The sequence below is a fragment of the Papio anubis genome, chromosome 9 (genome assembly GCF_008728515.1).
Source record: "Papio anubis isolate 15944 chromosome 9, Panubis1.0, whole genome shotgun sequence".
NCBI lineage: Eukaryota > Metazoa > Chordata > Mammalia > Primates > Cercopithecidae > Papio > Papio anubis.
In genome coordinates this window covers 63,234,153-63,250,990 of record NC_044984.1, presented here as the reverse complement: position 1 = coordinate 63,250,990, position 16,838 = coordinate 63,234,153, and the positions used below count along the sequence as shown (strand labels likewise).

The 16,838-nt window shown below is 41.3% G+C and overlaps 1 protein-coding gene and 1 non-coding gene across 2 annotated transcripts in view; one reads left to right on the top strand and one right to left on the bottom strand.

Moving 5' to 3' along the window:
• CPM (carboxypeptidase M) overlaps window positions 1-16,838 on the top strand; it is a 76,641-nt gene that overhangs the window by 14,126 nt on the left and 45,677 nt on the right. The window lies entirely within an intron of this gene.
• LOC116269029 lies at window positions 5,456-5,517 on the bottom strand. Its single transcript, XR_004176349.1, has one exon. It is a non-coding gene; the product is annotated as a U7 small nuclear RNA (small nuclear RNA).

Here is a 16,838-nt window from a genome sequence, read left to right as displayed (position 1 = left end):
GTGAAAGTCAAAACCTGAGAGCCATAAAGTTAATTTCTATATCCCAAAGTATAGTTAGTGAAATTATATTTCTCTCCAGATAGATTCGTTCCACTTATTTAGTAATCATGTATTGAATGCCTAATATAGTTTGTGGCATGTGCTAGCATGAGACTATAGAGGTAAAGAAGTTAGACATGGCCCCTGCCCTGAAGGAGTTGACAATCCAATAAACGCAGATGTCATTAGCTGTGTGCGAGAATATGACAGAGGTCTCATGGCTGAGACCTGAAGGATAAAGAGAGATCAGCCAGGTGAAAAGGGAAAGGCAAGGCAATAAATAGCATGTTCAAAGTCCTAGAGGTGAAGAATCATATTGACTTTGAGAAGCAAAAGAAGTTCAGTGTGGCTGGAGGGGAGAGAGGAGAACGTGAGTACGGGGTAGATTATGGAGGACATTATACAGGCTGTTAAACACGTTTTGCTTCATCCACAGGGAGATATAATCATCCTAAGGGTTTTTGCTTGATAGAAAAATGACAGGTTTGTTTTCTTGACTGAAAAATTTCTGATAATTTTACAATTAGTTTTGCATTGCAACAGAGATTCTCTCTCTCTCTCTCTCTTTTTTTTTTTTTGAGACAGAGTCTCACTCTGTTACCCAGGCTGGAGTGCAATGGTGCGATCTCGGCTCACTGCAACCTCCACTTCCCGAGTTCAAGTGATTCTCCTGCCTCGGCCTCCAAGTAGCTGGGATTACAGGCATGTACCATCACACCTGTCTAATTTTTGTATTTTTAGTAGAGACAGGGTTTCACCATGTTGTCCAGGCTGGTCTTGAACTCCTGACCTCATGATCTACCCACCTTTGCCTCCCAAAGTGCTGGGATTACAGGCATGTGCCACCATGCCCAGCCCAGAGATTCTCTTTAAGGAATATGGTGCAGCAATCATTTCTGGAACAAAAAGTAGTGAGAAAATACAAACACACAAGGGAACATAAACCAGAGCACCACAAAATGTAATATTAAGTGTGTAAAAATAGTAACAATTCCTAAGAGCTATCAGTGTGAAAAGTTTTAATTTGAATGCCATAATTGAATGGAATTGTTCATTTAAACCTTCAAGTGAATTTATTTTTATGTCTAAAACTTATTAGAAATGTTTCAATGGTGATTATGTGTAGTTTTCTTTTCTCTTTTGCCTTCAACAGAGCACATATCATACAGAAAGGAATGATTTTTTTTTAATCAGCAATTTTGGAGACAAATTCTATGAATGTCAACCTTATGTAGAAACTGATAAGCATTAATTATTCAGAATGTAAAGTGGAATGCCAGAGTGTTAAGGAACTGACACCTCGATTTAAGCATAATTTTGGAATATTATAATTATTATAAATTACAACCACTTATATTTGAGGTAGTGTGTAACCACTGTGTGCATGAGCAGGAACTGGAGAGGGAACGTATCCTGGTCTCATTTTCTAGGCAAGCCATTCAAGAGGAGCAAAGAGAATGGGAAAATGAAAGCAATGCCCCTGCTGATCATTGAACATCTTTATGTGCCATGCACTGTGCTAGGCCCTTTACACATTTTCCTCCTTTAAGCTATTTAAAAACTCTGTGATAAGTTACTTACATTCCCATTTTATAGGCAAGAGCAAATAGATTTTACAGATGAAGAAATTGATGGCCCAGAATGATATCTTGGTAGTTGACAGATTTGGTCCAGTAACCCAAATCTGTCTTTTAGCAATTTATGTATTCATTCAGCAAATATTCATTGAGTTCCTACTGTCTACCAGAACTTTTGTAAGGGGATGCAAAGAAGAACAGACCTGGGTGTTCCCCTTTAGGAACTAGGACGGTGGGCCTTACACCCAATTGCCATAATGGGAAAAGCATTGTAATGGGGCTTTGTTGGTTACAGTGAACAGTGCAGTGTAGGGATGCTTTGTAGCCTGGCCTACAGGGTGCTTGGTAAAATTGAGAAAGGCTTATCAGGGAAGCTGACGTTTGAACAAAGGTTTGGATGCTACCAGGCAGAGAGATGGAGGTGGTAGGAATTCCAGGTAAAGCGACTAGGAAAACACATGCTGTGCTTGGGCGGCAGGAGCAGTCCAGGGAGGACATGGTAGGATTGCACTCCAAGAAGCCTTGTTTGCCAAGGAGATGAGACTTCCCTTGTACCTGTGGCCAAGGATAAGAATTTGATGGTGATTTCTAATGTATCTTAGCATCTAAGTTCCCTTAATTTGTGCTCATTGGAAAACACAAAGTTTTAGAAGGCTTTTGTCATTGTGGTTTAAAAGAAAAAAAAACAGATTGTTCAAAGAACAGTGATACATAAGGAAAGTATTTTGACTCACGTAATTTCTCACTAAAATTGGCAATATTTGTAGCCCCATGGGAGCTATGTTTCCATAGGACATTCTGTTCGCTGTCCTTGGGAAGCTATCTAAAAAAAGAAAAAAACACAATAAAAAGAGGTATTTGGGGATCGGTAATAAAAGTTGTATACTTTATTGAATGTTTTACTGTGTACTAGCTAATTATCCATATTATTTTCAATCCTGACACCAACCCTGTGAATTAGGTAGTATTATCCCTGTTTTACAGATAGGAAAGTGAGGCTCAGAAAAAAGTGACTTGCCTGAGACTACTTAGCCTCTACTACTCTAGAGCCTGGTGTCTAGAGCCTGTAGGCTTCTGTGGAGGTGTCCTAGGGCACTTCAGCAGGTGAGGAGACAGGACCGTTTGGGGACACATTCCTTAAACCAGAGCAACTGATTCTATGAATGCCAACCTTATACAGAAACTGACAAACATTAATTTTTCGGAATGTGAAGAAAAATGCCAGAGTATCAAGGAACAGACACCTAGATTTAAACATAATTTTGGAATATTGTAATTATTATTAATTACAACCACTTATATTTGACGTTGTGCATAACCGCTGTGTGCTTGAGCAGGAACTGGAGAGGGAACGTATCCTGGTCTCATTTTCTAGGCTAGCCATTCAAGAGGAGCAAAGAGAATGGGAAAATGAAAGCAATGCCCCTGCTGATCATTGAACATCTTTATGTGCCATGCACTGTGCTAGGCCCTTTACACATTTTCATCCTTTAAATTATGTAAAAACTCTAATAAGTTTTTTTAAGTATTCAGACTTTTGTATTAAGTTGGAAAACCAGTACTGGAACCTGGGGGTGGAGGTAGGGCAGGGGTCTTCTGATGACTGGCCTTGTGCTCTTGAAGCTCCACTAGCTATCCCACTTTGAAAAGAATGTATGAAACACAGTTGCAATCATGCATACTCCATCTCCAAAGAATGGATTCATTCTTCATGCCATGGTATATTGACTATAATTTTCTGTTTGTAATTACCCAGATTCCAAGCCTGTTTCTAGAATTTATACCTGAGGAATGGAATGGTGAGGATTTGAAGAGGCTGCAGTCCTTGAGGTTTTCTTTGATAATAATATCTGTAGCTGCATCAAACACAAATTTGACATTCTATGTATCTGTAACACAGGTCATGTGACTGTAGATTCTTTTGATATCTTTTTACGTACTGAGGTCAAGGAACTGGCTCTTGATGTAATTCCTCGCATCCTCATAGGAGTTGTTACCATCATACTCTGGAAAACAAATGCCAAGATGGATTAACTTTTTACATTGGGTTTCCATGTGGGATTTTATAGGAATAAAGGTTCCACTACCAGCAGTGAGTAGCCTGAAGTCTGCCGCATTGACCAGGAACCTTTGCAAGAATAAACCGAGGATGTGCCCTCAGCAGGTGAATGTGCTAGGCTCTCTCAGGGTGCCAAGGAGTTTGAGTCCCCATCCTTGGGAGTGTAGTATTCTAGTTGATGTACACGTGATCCTTTGCAAAGGTTCAGAGGCCTCTGAAACTGATCAAAATTGCATCTGTTAGAAAATATTAAATATATTCTACATATCAAGCCAAATACTGGGAGTTGTGTAAGCAACAGAGTATCTTGGTAGATCACGTGGGTGTTGGGTTAGGCAAAAGATCCCACTGTTGACCCTCCCCACACCCACATCCTTACTATGCTCTGGGCAGAGTTACTCTATCTCAAAATGCCCAGAAACCCTTAACTACTTCTATTGATTTGCCTGTACTTGGGAGCCTCCTTCTTCACAGCTGAGATTCAGACTTCATTGAGGGACAAGGTGAATGAGAGGGTAGGGGACAGTAGGGGGCAGAATCTGGTCATCAGGAACTTTGGACTTTCCAGTGAGCACAGACTGAGATACCTCAGGTGCTAGGACTGCAGCACCCCTGGAGGAAGACGGTATACTACACAACAACAAGGCTGATTGGCAGGACAGCATCTAACGCAGCATCCTTAACATCTGGGAGGAGATCTTGGTGCCATGTAGGGACACTTGACCCTGTCCATAGCAGCCCCAGCTCCTGTGCATCCTGGGAGTGAAGTGATCGGGTCATGCAAGCAACTACATCAGTCCTCACCACTGGGATCCTGATTGCTGCAGAGGGGAAGGCTTTTCCCTGTGTGCTGGAGATGGAGATAGAAGTGTATTAATGGAGGAAAACAAAATAAGCTTTTACATCTGCTAATTTAACAGAATCCCAGGCTGCCAAAACTCTGAGGCTTGCTCAGTCAGCGGTCCAAACTGTATTTCCTCTAAGGGACAAATTATGAGCTGCTATAAAGCTACATGCAGTCTAGTGAGAAACCATTCAATTCTGAGGGGGAAACTCTAGGGAAATAGAATAAGTTAAAGGAGTAGAGTGTGCCTGTATGAGAAGGCAACTCTCCTGGAGTTTGAGTTCCAAAACTCAGTGGGCTCGTAGGTCATGGTGTGACCTTAGAGGTCATAAGTGACCAACGAGAAGTTTAATAATGCCTTTTCTTATACTCCCTCTTTTTGCACAGCCCTTATACCAAGTTATCATCTGGCAGTCATTTTAAATATAGGTTTCTAAGTTAGACGGTAGGGTCCAAATGAAGTGTTTGGCAAAGTCATCTTAATTTTTTAAAACTCAGTATGAAAAAGATATTGGTATCAGGCATTGAAATTGAGGAGCTATCAGAATAGGGAAGAATTCCCCATTTATGCCCATACCCACAAACGTACAAATATTTATAAGCAATAATGAGACAGGCAGGCATGGTGGCTCACACCTGTCATCCTAGCACTTTGGGAGGCCGAGGCAGGCAGATCACCTGAGGTCAGGAGTTCAAGCAGCCTGGCCAACTTGGTGAAGCCCCATCTCTACTAAAAATACAAAATTAGCTGAGTGTGGTGGTGCATGCCTGTAATCCCAGCTACTTGGGAGGCTGAGGCAGGAGAATTGCTTGAACCTGGGAGGTGGAGGTTGCAGTGAGCTGAGATCATGCTATTGCACTCCAACCTTGGCAACAAGTGCGAAACTCCGTCTCAAAATAATAATAAGAAGACGACAGTTTATTTTTTCCCCTTTGTGGGGCTTTCTAGCAAAAACCAGAAAACCTATTAGACAAACTTTAAAAGACCTGTAACACTATAATAAGACTGTTTAATAATGGTTGAGAACACAGAGCCCGAAGAACACAGATTGCCTGGGTTCAAATCCTGGTTCTGCTATTCAGTAGCTGTGATCTTGAACTACTGTCTTACCCTATCTGTGCCTATTTCCTATTTTGTAAAATAGAAATAATAGTTCTACCTCATAGGTTGTTGACAGGGCTAAATAAGTTAATAAATATACAGTACTCAGAATATGATTGGCACATAAGTGCTATAGAAGTATATGCTATTCTTACTGCTATTACATAAACTGTGATATTTGGCAGCCTTGAAGTGTGGCCCTGCCGTATGCTTTGTGTGTAAAACCCTCAAACTACTGTTTATGGAGGGCATCTTTGATGCCAGGCACAGGGCTAGGCAATGTTCCTGCTTGTATCTCAGTGAATCTACACAACACCCTATGAGGTAAATACCAATTTACAGCTTTAGAGACTGACTTGCCAGTGGTTAAGCAACTTGCCCAAGGCCACAAAGCAAGTACCTGGTAGATTCAGGACTGGAGCTTCAAGTCTAGAGAGCTTGGCTCCAACCACAGCTGCAGTTTGGGCTGACCTTGTTCCTGCCAGCACACTTTGGGACCTGGGCCATACAAGTTACAGCATCCTGGACAGACCCTCTATTTTATAGAAAAGGAACCTGAGGCCCTAGGATTAAATGAATTGCCAGAGGTCACTCTCCAAGGAGACTCTGAGGTCCAGATTAGGAAACCTGAAGTAATGTTGAAGCCGTGTCTTTCTGCATAAGATCCAACTGCTTGTGGTATGTCTGGCAAAAAAGACTCGGGTTAAAGTCAGATACCAAATAACATATTTCATTGACATCTATCATGTTTATGCCCAGATGCTGTATAGCAAATCATCCTTTACTTTAATTAGCTTATGGTTATATATTCGAGAAGGTGAATGAACAGAGAAAAATGAGGGGTTTTTTTTCAACTTCTAAATTTGCTTGGGAAAATCCTCCGTGTATTTTACAGGTTTAAAAATCATATTTAATGATAATGTAGTTATCTTAGGGAAAAGACCAACCCGTTTTTATCACTCTTTATCACTGGGCCATCACAAATGAGAGCTTTCTATCTTATGGAATCATTTGCACAAAGTATATATGAGGATATACGGCATTGTATTTGCAGTGTTTCTTATAAGAGTAAAAAAATGAAATGATACAGTCATCCAGTTAATGCCACTGAGTTGTACACTTAGAATGGTTAAATAACAGATTTTATTGTATGTGTTTTGCCATTTTTTTAAAAAAATAATAGTTTAAGAAACTAGTGAATTGTATACTTTAAATGAGTAGATTGTATAGTATGCAAGTTATGTCTCAATAAAGATATTTTTTTAAACCCATACATTCATCCATAGAGAATTGGTCAGATTATGCCAAACCCAGTCAATGGAGTATTTTGCAACCTTTTTTAAAGAATTAGGTAGATTTATATGTTTTGACATGGGAAGATGTCCAGAATATATTGTGAAGTAAAAAAAAGTTGATGTGCATTTCCATACGCTGTATACACACGTCTACAGTTTTGTCTTATAAGTAACACTCTTGTAAATGTCATTATGCAACTTGGCTTTTTCCCTTACATGTGTTGTGTTAGAGGTTAGTACATATAGAGATACCTCATTTTTTTAACTGTTTCAAACTATTCTGTGGTATAATTTTATCTTACTTTATTTAATCATTTCCATATTGATAATTCTTTAGGTCACTTATAACTTTTAGATATTTCAAAGAATGCTGCAATAGATACCGTTAAACAAGCGCATTAGCTCCTTCATTTCCCAAGGTAGGCATTGCTAAATCAAAAAGTACATGCATTTTCCCCCCAAGTTTCTTTCTTTCATTGATGCTCTTCCTCTTCTTCTTCTTCTTCCTCTTCCTCTTCTTCTTCTTTTATAGATAGATATATACTTATAGATAGATATATACTTTAAGTTCTAGGTTACATGTGCAGAACGTGCATGTTTGTTACATAGGTATACACGTGCCATGGTGGTTTGCTACACCCGTCAACCCATCACCTACATTAAGTATTTCTCCTAATATTATCCCTGCCCTAGCCCCCTACCCCCCGACAGACCCGAGTGTGTGATATTTCCCTCCCTGTGTCCATGTGTTCTCACTGTTCAACTCCCACTTATGAGTGAGAACATGTAGTGTTTGGTTTTCTGATCTTGTGATAGTTTGCTGAAAATGACAGTTTCCAGCTTCATCCATGCCCCTGCAAAGGAAATGAACTCATCCTTTTTTATGGCTGCATAGTATTCCATGGTGTATGTGTGCCACATTTTCTTAATCCAGTCTATCATTGATGGACATTTGGGTTGGTTCCAAGTCTTTGCTATTGTGAATAGTGCCACAATAAACATATGTGTGCATAAAAAGTACATGCGTTTTTGCGCTTGATGGATACTGACAGATTACCCTACAAGAAGATGTATTATTTACACTCCCAGTCCCACATGAGTATGTACATTTCCCCACATCCTAAACAACACTAATTTTTTTTCCATTCTAATGGGTGAAAAAAAAAAATCTCCATTTTAAGTTGCATTTTCACTGAGCATGGTGGTACACACCTACAGTTCCAGCGACTTAGGAGGCCGAGATGGGAGGATTGTTTGAGGCCAGGGCCAGGAGTTCAAGACTAGCTTCAGCAACATAGCAAGACCCCATCTCTACAGAAAATTTTTAAAAACTAGCCAGGCATGATGGTGCATTCCTGTCGTTCCAGCTACCCAGGACACCGAGGCTGGATGATTGCTTGAACCCAGGGCCATGGTCCCACCACTATACTCTAGCCTGGGTGACAGAGTGGGAACCTATCTCTAATTAACAATTAGTTGCATTTACATGATTGAAAATCAGAATGAACATGTTTTCACATTAATTCATCATGAAATCAACATTGAGGTACCGCCCCAGAGGAACAAACACAAACCCCTGCCTCTGTGGGACTTCTGTTCGACTCTCTTGGTCATTTCTATCTCCTCGTGCCATTTGCCTGTTTTTCTATTTATTCATGCTTTGTTATATGTGTGGCAAATATTTTCACCTCTTCTGTGGCTTGTCTTTTAAGCTTCGTTTTCAGTATCTTTGGCCTTACAGAAGTTTTTAATTTTTATGAGGTCATATTCATCAGTCCTTTTCTTTATGCTTGTATGTTCCATGCCTCACTTAAAAAGGCCCTCTTTCCCCCAAGGTCATAAATATATTCTATACCTTTTTCAATATTTTTATGGTTTTAGTTTTTACATTTAGCACCTAACTCCATCTGGAATCTATTTTGGGGAATAGAGTGGTATGTAGATAGATTTCATGTCTGATAGTATATATTTTTGAGTGCTCAAATTTTTAAAAAGTATGTATGACTTTGGTAAACAGAAAGAGCCATGAGGAGTTTGAAGAGACACTCAAAAAGTGGATATCCATTCTGGGTGGGCCCAGGAGCTTGCAATTTTAGCAGATACCTCCAGAGAAAAGAGAAAGCGATGGGAAAAAAAAAAAAAAAAGCTGTGTCCTGTGGAGTAGATTCAGGTCATAATGGCTGTAGGTAGAGACAGAGCAGAAAGAGTAGCCCTGGACTGGCCTTGTATCCTGGTAGCTACAGCACCTTAGGAAATACATAAAATACATGAAATGTCACAGCTTTGCAAGAACTAGAAGACAAGCCAGAATGAATAGCGGAAGGCATTCTTTAGTGTTTCTACTTGTAATAGAATGTTTAATCCCTCATCTGGTACAAAAATGAGTTTGAGATAATAACCCATTTAAAAATAACCCAGGCTGGTGCAGTGGCTGACGCCTGTACTCCCACTACTTCGGGAGGCCAAGGTGGGCCAATCACCTGTCAGGAGTTCATGACCAGCCCGGCCAACATGGTGAAACCTCGTCTCTACTAAAAATACAAAAATTAGTCGGGCGTGGTGGCAGGAGCCTGTAATCCCAGCTACTTGGGAAGCTGAGGCAGGAGAATCACTTAAATCGTGGAGGCAGAGGTTGCAGTGAACCCAGATTGTGCCACTGCACTCCAGCTTGGGCAACAGAGTGAGATTCCATCTCATAAATAAATAAATAACCAACTCAGCCCTGGATTAATGATGAATTTTCATTCTGGCTAGCGAAGGTTAGCAAAAGTGGATGACTATGTGTAGGCATGTCAATTAACACTTTTTTGATTCCAGAAAGAGAATCTTGTGTGGCAGAAATATGGGTACAAATGTGCAAACCTTCTATAGATGATTCTTTAAAGGCAGGTGGAGTGGGAGCTGCTGGGCTAACCTGCCCCAAATCACTGCACTACCTTTCTTCCCTTGGCATAAAAACCATATGACCCCTTAGTGTCTGTTTGCACTCATGAGTTCCGAAGTTCCAGTGCATCTGTCAAACACATATGTTTGCTTACTGTGCATGTTGTTCTAAGTGGCTCTTCACTGCTTGTGACAACCCTATGAGGTACAATTATAAGCCTCCTTTTACACATGAGGAAACTGAGGCTCCAGAGAGTTAAACATAATTCCACAAGCAGTGGCAGCATTGGGATTTGGACTCAAGTTGTCTAGCTTCAGGTTCGCAGAATCACCCTAATAATGTTGCCTCCAAATTGGCTATTTCAGCAACTGCAGTGTTCAGGAAAGAATTATACTCTGATGAGCCTTCATGAGGCAGGGTTGAAAAACCTGTGTTAGGAAAAGATACACCTCACTGGTTATCAGACCATGCTAGAAGGAGCCTCTTTAAAGTCGAACAACAGAGCCACTGCTCTGGTGCAAGCAGCACTCTCGCCCAGCCCTCTGACCTCAGTCACAGTGTGAGCTCTGTAGTTCCTGGCAAACGTTAGCCATGGGGTCAAAAATGGAGAAGCGTCCTTCAGGTATAACATGTGCTGTGTTCATGCAGGGATTTGCTCTGTTTAGGCTTAATTCTGGAAGGCAGGGTTCTTAATTTGGTTCACATTCCCTGACGGAATACTATGCAGTCCTGAGAATGAATGATTTACATTTACACAACAGTGTGCATGGACCTACCACGGGGGACAATGCCTGGAAATAGGCACAAGGGTGCTTTGAGGTTGCTGTCTACACAAGTTTGTGTTTAGTTTATGAAAATCCACAGTGGCGCCTGTAATCCCAGCACTTTGGGAGGCTGAGGCGGGCAGATCACTTGAAGTCAGGAGTTCAAGACCAGCTTGGTGAAACCCTGTCTCTACTCAAAATACAAAACAATTAGCCAGGTGTGATGGCAGGTACCTGTAATCCCAGCGACTCAGGAGAGAATCACTTAAACCCAGGAGACAGAGGCTGCAGTGAACCAAGATCGTGCCACTGCACTCCAGCCTGGGTGACAGAGTGAGACTTCGTCTCAAAAAAAAAAAAAAAAAAAAAAATCCAGAGTGAGCTCTTGAGCATATAGCTTTCTCTGCATATTGTATTCCATGTATTCATTGTACTGGTTCAATGTACAGTATCCTATGTATATTGTTATTTCACTAAAGAGTGTGTTCTTCATGGTGTGAATTAGAGTCAGCTGAGGTATTTGTGAAAAATGCAGACTCCTGAACTCACGCCTCAAGATTCCTGTTCTGGATGGAACCCACGAGTTTGCATTTTTTCCAGATACCTCAGGTAATTCTGCTGCAGGTCATCTGAAGACATACCTGTAAGAACATAGCAAAGCTACAGACCTGGTCTGCTGTTGATGTGCTTAGTTCTGGGCATCAATAGGACTCTCTAAGCAGAGCAAAAGAATGACTTGAGAATGACTAAGCTCACACATCGGGATGGTGGGAAAACAGCCTGGTGCACTGCAAGGGTAACACCATTTTGAAGCAAAACCGCCATGATGACCAATGCTTGAGTCCTGCATGCCAAGGTGTTCCTGCAACAAGGCCAAGAAACAATGCCTGTGGCACAGATAACCCCTCATAAACATGCTTATCTGACTTCCCCAGTGGTCACCAGTGTTTCCCAGGAGGATCTGAGACATGACCAGCTGTCTTTATTCTAAACACTTGCTATGTAAAGGATCATTTCTGGTGGGTGGACACAGGGGCTCACTTTCTGGAGCAGCCCAATACATTGCTTCTATTTGTAAGTCCCTATTAAACGTTTTTTTCTGAGGAACTGGATTTATCAGCCTCTTTCTTAAACCTCTTAGCTCCCTCTGCCTTTGTGGGTAGGTTCACATAGACCTACTCACCAAGAAACAAGGCTATATCTTACATGTATCCATGATTTTTTTAATGCACAAAAATGCAAAAACACTATATAAAATAACTACAACAAGATTTCTGTGAGCCAGGTACAGTGGCTCACACTTGGAATCCTAGCACTTTGGAAGGGTAAGGCGAGTGGATCACTTGAGCCCAGGAGTTCAAGACCAGCCTGGGCAGCATAGCGAGACCCTGTCTCTACAAAAAATACAAAAATTAGCTGGGTATGGTGGTGTGTGCCTGTAGTCCCAGCTACTCAGGAGGCTGATGTGGTAGGATTCTTTGAGCCCAGGAGGTGGAGGCAGTGGTGAGCTGAGATCACACCACTGCACTGTAGTCTGGGTGACAGAGTGAGACCCTGTTTTTAAAAAAAAGAGAGAGAGAGAGAGAGAAAAGATTTATCTGAATCCTTCTCATGCATATCATGAGAAATATTTTAAAATGTTTCTGTATTTTGGCCAGGTATGGTGGTTCACACCTGTAATCCCAGTACTTTGGGAGGCTGAGGCGGGTGGATCACCTGAGATCAGGAGTTCGAGACCAGCCTGGCCAGCATGGTGAAACCCCCGTCTCTACTAAAAATACAAAAATTAGCCAGGCGTGGTGGTGCGTGCCTGTAATTCCAGCTAGTCGGGAGACTGAGGCAGGAGAATCGCTTGAATCCAGGAGGTGGAGGTTGCAGTGAGCTGAGATCACACCATTGCACTCCGGTGTGGGTGACAAGAATGAAACTCCATCCCCCCAAAAAACCCACGTTTCTATATGTTAATGCACAGTTTAAAAATGCCAGGCCTGGCTCTATTCTACTTAGGTTTATGTTCATTAGATAGGAGTCATTCAAGTATGACTGAATCACTGTGAGCATCCTCCCCTCTCTCTTCTTCCCCTTCCACCCACGTGCCAGGCTGTGGTTCCAACTGCCTCTGCTTTCTCACTGGGCCTCTGTCGTGTGATCTTGTGCCCACCTCCCTGTGTGTTAAATGGAGAGAGTGGCTTGAACAGTACCCTTATGGTTGGTCTTCAAGAGCTCATCTAATTCTGAATGGTGGTTGGGCATATCTGAAAGTATTAGCAATTCTGTTGTTCAGCATTGCTGATGTATTGAGCAATGTGAAAACCTTGGCGAATCTTGTTGACATCTTCCCCTAAGAATCTGCCTCATCCTGAAGCCCAACTATTTGACTCTGTGGTAAAAATGAAGTAACTTGAGTAAGATCCGTGTCTACAGATTTCTCAATCTCAATTGAAGTAAATAGATGCACATTGTCAGAAAGGACAAAGCTGGCCACCATGTACTGCAAACGATGGGCACAGAGTTGTGATTGTCCCAGCAGACTTGAGATGAGCTAGGGATACATCGATCCATTATGAGAAGGTATCTGTTATAGTCAAGGGTGTCTCTGGAATGGCTTCTTATAATTATTTGGACTTTCTACCAAGGTTTCTGTGTCACAGCCTGTGGAAAAGTAGATTCTTTTCAAGAGACCTGACTTGCCAAGCTTGGTGGTCCACGCCCGTAATCCCAGTGCTTTGGGGGGCCAAGGTGGGGGATTGCTTGAAACCAGGAGTTTGGGACCAGCTTGGGCAACAAAGTGAGACCCAGTCTCTACAAAACATTAGCCAGGTATAGTGACGCATGCCTGTGGTCCCAGCTACATGGGAGGGCAAGGCAGGAGGATCACCTGAGCCCAGGAACTCTAGGCTGCAGTAAGCCATGTTCACAGCACTGCATTCCAGCCTGGGCAAAACAGCAAGACCCAGTCAAAAGAAAGAAAGAATGAGAGAAAAGGAGGGAGGGAGGGAGGGACGGATGGAGGGAAGGAGAGACAGAAGGAGGGAGGCCTGACTTGTATATTTATGTGCATGAAATCAGTTCTAGGCCTCTGAATATGGCACTTGGCCCATTCTTTCTTGAGAAGAGTTTGCCAGTTAGCAATGTGCCGTGTGACCAAGCTGTCTCATGTCCTTTGTGAAACTGGCAGAGCATAAATTATTAATTTAAAATATACAAACTAAGATCAAGATAAGATGTGATTTAATGGTTGGGTAAACTCAAATGGCTTATTAACAGCTTCATTTCTTCATGCTCCTTCTGAAATGGGCATTTCTCAACTTACATTTTAAGGTAGGCGCTAATCTGAGATGCAAGTGAATTATACAGTTTGTCGAAGCCAAAGAGTTGGACTTGGGAGATTTTGTTGAAATGTTCAGTGGCCGGTGCCATTAATCTTAGGCCTACTCTTAAACAGTTCAAGGCCTTGGGCTGTGTTGGTCTTGAAAATATATATATATATATATATATATATATATATATATATATATATATATATATTTTTTTTTTTTTTTTTTTTTTTTGAGGCGGTCTGCATCTATCGCCCAGGCTGGAGTGCAGTGGCTGGATCTCAGCTCAATGCAAGCTCCACCTCCGGGTTCACAGCCATTCTCCTGCCTCAGCCTCCCGAGTAGCTGGGACTACAGGCGCCATACCTCGCCAGCTGGTTTTGTGTTTAGTAGAGCGGTTTCACCGTGTCAGCCAGGATGGTCTCGATCTCTGACCTGGTGGTCGCGAATTCTGGGCTCCCAAGTGCTGGGATTACGGGCGAGCCGCAGCCCGACCAGGTCCTTTGAATATATTGAACATAAGCTACAGTTTCACGTTGTAAGAGGCATTATTGACTGAGACTTCCAATGGTTCAAAGGGAAAAAAGATGCTTTATTAGCTACTGTCTTCAAACCAGGAAAAACATGTGATCAGCCAACTGTAAATGCACAGCTTGAGAAATTTACCAACTCCCATAATAGGTTCAAGTTTCTTTGTGAGCATGTAGGCCTACTTGATGTTAACAAAGTAACATTGACTTTGTTAACAATGTTTGTTAACAATAACATTGTAGGCAGTTAAGGTCTCAAAGCTTTTATAGATACAAAAGAAAATAAACTTACAACTTCCAGAAAGCATCTTCTCAACGATGAGTCTAAATAATGCTCATCTATTGGAGAAGCAACTTGTTAATAGTGACTTTTTGTCACTTTTGTAGGGTGGGGAGAGGGACAAGGGAGATGAAGCTCTTACTTTATTTTGGGAGTGAGATGTCTCAAGTTCTTTATTCTAAGAAAAGTAAACATCAGTTGCCTCTGAGGTAGTAATAGAAGGTCTGTCTTACATTGGAGAGACATTAACCTTAGAGTAAAACAAACAAAAACTCAGTTCAAAGCCCAGGCTGTCTGAGCCCATCTCCTCATTTGTAAAATAATAATACCTGCCTTACTTATCTCATGGTGTTTCTGTTGAGGATTAAATGATAAAACACTTTGGATATTATGTAAAATATCAGTATTTTAAGCAGGTATGATTTCCCGAAATCTTTGCGTTTTTCCTCTGATTCCATGATTACAACATCATTTAAATATGCCACCCCTCTGCTATCCTAATACCCCAAATCTCAGTGAAACACTGGAAAAGTCCAAAACTAATAGAGATTTCTACTAGAGCAGATCCCCTTGTTATGCCCCTTAATTAGTGATCATTGTTAATGGGTCTGCTGAGAGCATCATTGCCAGGTGCTTTGATAAGCTAAAGAAATCTGTTGATAATTTCTTGAGGCAGGGTATTTCAATGTGTGGAATACTTGGGTACTAGTTCTTGGGTTTTTTTTTAAAGTAACGTATTTATATTTGTATTGACTTTGCAACAGCAGGTACAGCAAATTTCCCATGGTACCTTGCTACAGAAATTAGTACCCACTCATAGTTTAAATTATGTAGAATCATAGTATGCTCATATTCTTCTTGGCTATCTTAAAAATTAATAGAAACAAAAAGGTAAACAAATCTCATATTTACCAGTCCTTGGAAAGAAGTTGAGTGATTGTCTTGTAGCTTCTCAAGCTTGTTATCAAGTATGTGTTATGATTTTGTTAAAGGATAAATTGAAAGGATTCTTAAAGCAACACATGTCTGGTCCTGCATTGATGCATATTAAGTAAAGTAGAGCTCCTCAGTTGGCATTCCCAGGCTGGGTGACACGCAGGTACCTCTTTCTGATACTCTCCTTCTCAGCCCCTGTGCCATCCCCTCTCCTCTCCCCTTCTCTCTCCTCTCTCCTCTTCTTCTCCTGTAATATTCCTGCTACTTGCTCTGTTCTACCCAGAGACTGAAGGGGAGTGGTGATCTGAGACTGAATAAGTCCAAACATTTATATCCCTTCCCCTTTACTCCATCCAAAGTCCGTCCTGAGGAAGACATGGAGGTTATGATTAAACTTGCCCAACACTCAAACCGTACTGACTCCTTATTCTTATGTTAATCACTTGGCCTTTGCTAGATGAATGACTGAGTCACCAGAAGTCTCAATGATCCCATAAATCGTATGATTTTGAACTGTTTTTATAGCTTTGCTAGTTGTAATAAAAATTTTCAAATAATTTTTTTCCAAATAGAGAGATTTAATAAAGCTAGTGTGTTTGACCAGGTTTTGGAGAGTTTACATACTAATTTCTTAACCCCTTTCTAATATGGTTAGTATAGCTCTGTGTTTTCATCAGGGGGAAGCAGCCTATGGATTCCTCACCTTGGGACTTCCATTCTCCCTCCAGGTGGCTTCACCTTTCAGGTGAACAACCCTGACCTCTCTGGCTCCTAAATCCCACCCTTACAAGCTGCAGGAGCCAGTGCTTGGGAGCATAGTTTCTTACCTTTACCTTTTTCAAACGTTTCCCCCTCCTCACCAGCTTTTTTTTTAAAGACTTTATTTTCCTAGAGCAGTTTTAGGGCAAATTTGCTGTACCTACTGTGGCAAAGTCAATACAAATATAAATATTTACTTTGAAAAACCCAAGAACCAGTACCCAAAATAAAAAATTATCTAAAGCAAAAATTGAGAGGAAGGTACAGAGATTTCCCACATACCCCTTGTCCCTATCCCCACACGTGCATAGCTTCTCCATGATCAATATCCCCCACCAGAGTGGTACATTTGTTACAACCAATAAACCTACACTGAAGCATTGTTACCACCCAAAGTACATACATAGTTTACATTAGGACTATGATCCACTCTTGGTGTTATACATTCTAGG